The sequence below is a fragment of the Hordeum vulgare genome, chromosome 5H (assembly GCF_904849725.1).
Source record: "Hordeum vulgare subsp. vulgare chromosome 5H, MorexV3_pseudomolecules_assembly, whole genome shotgun sequence".
Classification (NCBI taxonomy): domain Eukaryota; kingdom Viridiplantae; phylum Streptophyta; class Magnoliopsida; order Poales; family Poaceae; genus Hordeum; species Hordeum vulgare.
Window position 1 is genome coordinate 102,237,955 of NC_058522.1, and position 7,432 is coordinate 102,245,386.

Here is a 7,432-nt window from a genome sequence, read left to right on the forward strand (position 1 = left end):
AGAGGCGCGTCCTCGGGAGGCGGATGCTCGTGACGAGATGATGTATATACTTCTCGCCCCTTGTTGGATACCCCAAGTGGAAGGTGGAGACGTAGTTATCAATAAATTTCCCTTACACGGAGACTGTAAGGTTTATCGAACCAGGAGGACTCCTAGGCTCAACAAGTAGGTGTCTCCCACCCTCGGGCTAGCAAAAGACGTGGACATGCACACACAACAAATAACTTTGCTCCCAACGAGTACAAAGAGGTTGTCAATCTCTCCGGCCTTGTAGTTTGCAAAGGATCAAAACACAAGCGGGAAGGTAATAGTGATTACAACGGAAAAGTAAATGAAAGCGGTAAATTATGGAGGTGTAAACAATGATGGTGATATGGACCAGAGTCACATGATGTTCACTAGTTATGTCTCTCTCCCAAAAGACGATAAACAATTATGCTAGGGTAAACAAATCACAGTTGGGCAATTTACAGAATTATGATCGCACCGCAATGCTAATTATGCTCCTTGATAGTTAGAGGTTCAATAGTAATGGGCAGTACGCCAATACAAGTAGATCGTTTATTCATCAGCATCTACTTACTAATCATCCACCTTGAGATATCTATCCAGAACATCTCTCCGATATTAAGTTGCGAGCCCCACCCAAAGTGTAAACTCAAAGCAACGAACAACTGCATTAACGAACTATGCGTAAGGTAAACAATCGTTGCAACTATGGTCACAAGCACCGTTGTTTTCTCCCTAGTGGAAATAAGCACATCCCCTAGTCTCCTGTTTCTGTCACTCAAGCTAGACATCGAGGGGCCCGAACCCACAACCATGCATAACGCTCCCTCTTGGAGTTACGATCTACCACTTTGCCAAAGCAATAAAAAGCAATGGATAACATGTATGAATCACTAAGGAACATAATATAAAAGGATAATCAAATATATAACTCATAGCAATCTAAACATAATCTCATAATCCATCGGATCCCAACAAACCGAGCATAGCAATATCAAGAGAATTACATAGATGCCTTGATCATGTAGGGCATCTCACAAGGACTAACCATTGAAGCACAAGATTGGAGAGAAGACATCACATAGCTACTGGTCATGGACTCATGGTCCAAGGAGGACTACTCACGTCACGTCCGGGAAGCGTCCATGGTGGTGGAGAAGCTCCCGGAGGTCAATCCTCCCTCCGGCAGGGTGCCGGGAAGAGGTCTCCTGACGCTCCCGATCTCGGAAGCGCTACGGCGTCGGAACGATGGAGAAATTCGCGATTCGAGAAAGTATGCGAGGGTTTCCTCACGGATCTCTAAATATAGGCCAAAGGAGGGCACTGGAGGAGGTGGGACCCACCCAGGCAACCTCCTGGCGCGGCCTAGGGCCTGGCTGCGCCAGCAGACCGCTTGGGAGGCCCCTGGCCCTCCTTCGGTGATCCCGAAGCTTTTGTTTCTCTGATTTTTGATATATATTTTTTGGATTTTTTTCGGGCTTCGGAAAATTGGGTAAAAGCCCCTGCAAAATAGACATCAGCAGACAAAAACTAGCACTGGGTGCATTGAGTTAGTAGGTTAGTCCAAATATGTGTAAAATGATATAAAAGTGTAGAAAAACATATAACAATGTCACCCAAAAGATACATTTGCGACGTATCAACATCCCCAAGGTTAATTTCTGCTCGTCCTCGAGTAGATAAATGATAACACAATAATTTCTATGGTGACATGCTAACACACAAATAAGAACTTCAAAGTAAAGCAAGTGAGATATGCAATTCAAGTCAAGACAATAACAAGCGAGAGTCTATATTTAGTATTAAATTTAGCAAAGTAAGAACATAAAGGTGCAAGAGCTCTCGCTGTCCGTGACTCGAATATCTCCAAATGGTGTTTGCGTGCACGAAGTGGGAGATAGGTTCAGAGATAAAATACTTTTTTTTAATTGAGAACTCAGTCTACTAAACCTCACACTTATTCTCCTTCGGAATCTTATTTTGACTCATCCCCAGACCACTTGTCAGGCACAAGTCAAAATGATCCTCGCCCTTTCAATTTTGAGCACTCATGCAATGAATGAGCGTAAGCAAGATATGTTGGAACTTAGGATGGCAAATAGAATAATGATGGGGAAGGAAGAAAAAAGGTGTGAAAGGCTCACATCAATGAGGACAACCATAGGCGAGAGAAAGCCAAATGATAGATATGATGTGAGGAGTAGGGATTGCCATGTAACGGATGCACGTACGAGCTAAGGTAAGCTCTCCAATGGAACTAGTGGGGGTGCATCCAATTTGTTTGCTCATGAAGACCTAGAGCTCATTTGAGGAGGCTCGTCATTGGAATATGCAAACCAAGTTCTATAGTGTAAGGGTCCCCACATAGTTATGCATGAATGATAATCTCTATGTAGTACCAATATAGCAATGGAGTACGAGTGTGGATCTTTCAAAAGGAATAGTAGTGTTGCCCCCTTCTCTCTTTTGATTTCTTTTTCTTTTTCTTTTTCTCTTTTTTGTGTGGCCTCTTTGGCTATTTCTTTTTATCTCTCATTTGTCCTCTTTGGGATCTTTTGTTTTGTCCACTTTGGGATCTTTTCCTCACTTAAGGGCAACACTCTATGTTTTACATGAATAGAAAGAAAAATCATCACACTTTATAAGAAGTACTCAACATAAAGACAAGTGAAAACTATCATGATGTATGCAAATGTATGCCTCTGCTAGTGTAGCAGGATATGCAATGATACTAGCGCGTCATGTAGCAGTAATGAGGGCAAGGCCCAACTAGCATGCGGCTCTATTATCAAGCAAAAGCATGTATGACATGAAGATCGAGTCATGAGATGATGGATGTTGCATGGCAATGTATCTCAGAAAGGCTATGGAAATGCCTTAATTGGTAGGTATGGTGGCTGTTTTGAGGAAAGATATAATGAGGCTTATGTATGACAGAGCATATCATGTCATGGGTTTGGATGCACCGGCGGAGTTTGCACCAACTCTCAATGTGAGAAAGGTCAATGTACGGTACCAAAGAGGCTAGCAAAATATGGATGGTGGAAGTGCCAACAATCGAATACTCACATTAGTCCTAAGAACTCATACACTTATTATCAGTAACTCTCTATCTAGTTAGGAAATTCACAAAGAGACAAGTACCCCGAGGAGGAATGTTTGGGTGTTTGGTTATCCTTGCGCATCCTCGACTCATGGTAATGTGAGGGTACTCTATATAGTCCAACCCCTCCAGAGGTTAGCGATCAATTTAGTAGATAGAGTTCTCAACTAATTTTTAGTTTTTAAAAACACACGGATTTCCCAAAATACGACACCTATCACTAATAGGCTCAAGCTCTTTGCACCAGTAGTCCGAACATTACTCAAATCAATACCTCAAGACTATTGCAAGTTACTACTATACTTAAATAGAAATCTCAATTACCTACTTATGCAAGACACACAACTCAGTGTAACGGGCCAACTCTCTAAACAAGACAAGCATGATAACTCAAGAGAGTTCCAAAATCAACCTAAATAAAATCTCTTAAAAATATAAGCATGAAAACTATGAGCTAAGCATGACAGTAGCTACGAAAAGATGAAGAACACACAAAAAAGGATAAGCATGAAAAGCTATGTTGTGTTCTAGAGTGGAATGGAGCGTGTGTCTCCCCCAAACAAGGTAGGCTAGGTTCCGACTTGTTATGAACAGAAAGCAAAGCTAAAACAAACTAAAAATCAAATACCGGGACGCTCCAAGCATAGCACATATCATATGAAGTGATAAAAATATAGCATGGAGATGGACGAACTGATGATTGTTGATAGAGGAGGGGATGCACGGGGGCATCCCCAAGATTAGACGCTTGAATATCCTTGAATATTTATTGGGATGCATGGGGGCATCCCCAAGCTTGAGCGTTTGACACTCCTGCATCTTCTTTCATCATCTCTACCATCGCATACTTGAAAACTCCCTTCATACAAAAATCATCATAAGCCGATTAGAGTGGTTAGTTCCCTTAATAAAATAATTCAATACCCGCTGGAAATAAAGATTTTCATGAAAATCTATTGCTTCTAATGATTACCAAAAGGTTTTTGCAAATAAAAAGCAAGCTTAGGATTCGCAAAACAATGAAAACACAAAAACATGACAGAATATGTGAAAAACAGAACAACAGGTAGTAAATAATTTATTCGGGGTACTTCTGCAACTCAAATCAAAAAAATCAGAACAGATGCCAGAAAGACAATTATGTAGAGCATGCTATAAAACAAATTCAGATCAAAAAGATGATCTGGTGATTTTTGGCGAATTTGTTCGTCAAACAGACATAATCTGTTTCTCGACAACATGTCACAATTTTTGAACTTTCTTGCAATCAGAGGCTATAACTTGGCACAAAGCTTAAAAATAAAGATACAATGTTGTTGCTACAGTAGTAACACACATCAAGACCACTAAAACAGAAAGTAAAAACAAATTGGGCTGCCTCCCAACAAGCACTTTCTTTTATGCCTTTGAGCTAGGCACAATGCAAGAAGATCAAGTTGTATCAATTGAACCATCATCAAGATCATCAAAGAGCTCTTCAATAATAGAACTAGTCTTAAGAGGACTCTCAAATAGAGGCTTAGTGGCAACACTTCTAGGAGAAAAAGCAAAGGTAGTAAGACCAATTGGAATTTCATTTCTAATTCTATTTAAGAGAGGTATCTCTTCCAAGGTCTTCACAGTTTCAACACCCTTAGCAATAGGTATACTTTTTTTGGGTAGAGGAACCTTGGGTACGTTAACGAACCTAGGTCCCTTCCTTGCGGGGGTTTCTACCTTTTCAGGCTTGATGGAGGATAGAGTAGTTCCTAAAGTTTCAAAAATATCCTCGATTTTATCAATCCTGGAAAGATCCACATCATGGGATTTAAGGGTCGCCAAAATTTTATAAATTTTGTTCATGGAGCAATCAAGTCTATTTAAGTTCCCTTGAATCCTACGATCCATTTCATTAATCTTACTCATGCTTGGCATCTCTAGCTCTATTTTCTCAAGTTTACTCATAACATGAGATAAAGTGATATCATCCTTTATGTCAACAATAGGTGGGATTCCGACAAGATTTTCCATAACGTTAAGAGCCTCCCAAACGGGAGATTCCCAGAAATTCCCTCCTATTGTTGTGTCTAGAACAAACCTGTGCCAAGAAGCAATACCAACATAATAATTTCTAAGCAAAATAGTGGTGGATTGCTTCTTGGTGGCTCTATCTTGAGAATTTTTAATTCTATACCAAGCATCTTTCAAACTTTCTCCAACCCTTTGATTGAAGGTGAGAATCTCTCCTTCGGGTGCAACACTAGAGGCAAAGAATTTAGGCATACTGACTAAACAAAGCAAAGTAACTAATTTTTTTGTGGTTTTTGGTATAAGACTCTAAAGCAAAAAACTAGAAATAAAACTAACAAGACTAAAAAGCAAAGGTGAAAGATAGTGTGCAACTCCCCTATCTTGAAGACTCGAGTCCCCGACAACGGCGCCAGAAATTCGCTTGATGACGAGATGATGTATATACTTCTCGCCCCTTGTTGGGACACCAGCGCCTCCGAACCCCCGGAGTTGGAAGAGATGCCCAGCCCCGACACCACAGGCCTCTCTTGGGACCGGCGGAAGGTGGAGTTCACGGATTGAGGGCTCTCTGGCATGGTTGCCCAGGGGAGGACGAGAGTGCGAGAGAGCAAGACGAGGAAGAGGCGCGTCCCAGGGAGGCGAATGCTGATGACGAGATGATGTATATACTTCTCGCCCCTTGTTGGATACCCCAAGTGGAAGGTGGAGATGTAGTCAGCAGCAAATGTCCCTTACATGGAGACTGTAAGGTTTATCGAACTAGGAGGAATCCTAGGCTCAACAAGTAGGTGTCTCCCACCATCGGGCTATCAGAAGGCGTGGACCTGCACACACAACAAATAACTTTGCTCCCAACGAGTACGGAGAGGTTGTTAATCTCTCCAGCCTTGTAGTTTGCAAAGGATCATAACACAAGCTGGAAGGTAATAGTGGTTGAACGGAAAAGTAAATGAAAGCGGTAAATTATGGAGGTGTAAACAATGATGGTGATATGGAGAGGAGTCACATGATGTTCACTAGTGATGTCTCTCTCCCAAAAGACGATAAACAATTATGCTAGGGTAAAAAAATCACAGTTGGGCAATTGACAAAATTATGATCGCACCGCAATGCTAATTATGCTCCTTGATAGTTAGAGGTTCAATAGTCATGGGCAGTACGCCAATACAAGTAGAACGTTTGTTCATCAGCATGTACTTACTAATCATCCACCTTGAGATATCTATCCAGAACATCTCTCCGGTATTAAGTTGTGAGCCCCACCCAAAGTGTAAACTCAAAGCAACTGACAACTGCATTAAAGAAATATGCGTAAGGTAAACAATCCTTGCAACTGTGGTCACAAGCATAGTTGTTTTCTCCCTGGTGGAAACAAGCACATCCCCTAGTCTCATGTTTCTGTCACTCAAGCTAGACATCTAGGGGCCTGAACCCACAACCATGCATAACGCTCCCTCTTGGAGTTACGATCTACTACTTGGACAAAGCAATAAAAAGCAACGGAGAACATGCATGAATCACTAAGGAACATAATATAAAAGGATAATCAAATATATAACTCATAACAATGTGAACATAATCTCATAATCCATCGGATCCCAACAAAACGAGCATAGCAATAGCAAGCGAATTACGTAGATGGCTTGATCATGTAGGGTGATGACCCACAAGTATAGGGGATCAATCGTAGTCCTTTCGATAAGTAAGAGTGTCGAACCTAACGAGGAGCAGAAGGATCTGACAAGTGGTTTTCAGCAAGGTAAAATCTGCAGGCACTGAAATTGTCGGTAACAAGTGATTGTGTGGTGAGATGATTCGTAGCAAGCAACAAGTAACAAAAGTAGCAACGGTGCAGCAAAGTGGCCCAATCCCTTTTGTAGCAAGGGACAAGCTTGGACAAAGTCTTATAGGAGGAAAAACGCTCCCGAGGACACACGGGAATTTCTGTCATGCTAGTTTCATCATCTTCATATGATTCACGTTCATTACTTTGATAGTTTAATATGTGGGTGGAATGGCGCTTGGGTACTGCCCTTACTTGGACAAGTATACCACGTATGATTAAACCCTCTCGCAAGCATCGGCAACTACGAAAGAAGAATTAAGACAAAGTCTAACCATAGCATTAAACTAGTGGATCCAAACCAGCCCCTTACGAAGCAACGCATAAACTAGGGTTTAAACTTCTGTCACTCTAGCAACCCATCATCTACTTACTACTTCCCAATGCCTTCCTCTAGGCCCAAATAATGGTGAAGTGTTATGTAGTCGACGTTCACATAACACCACTAGAGGAAAAACAACATACAA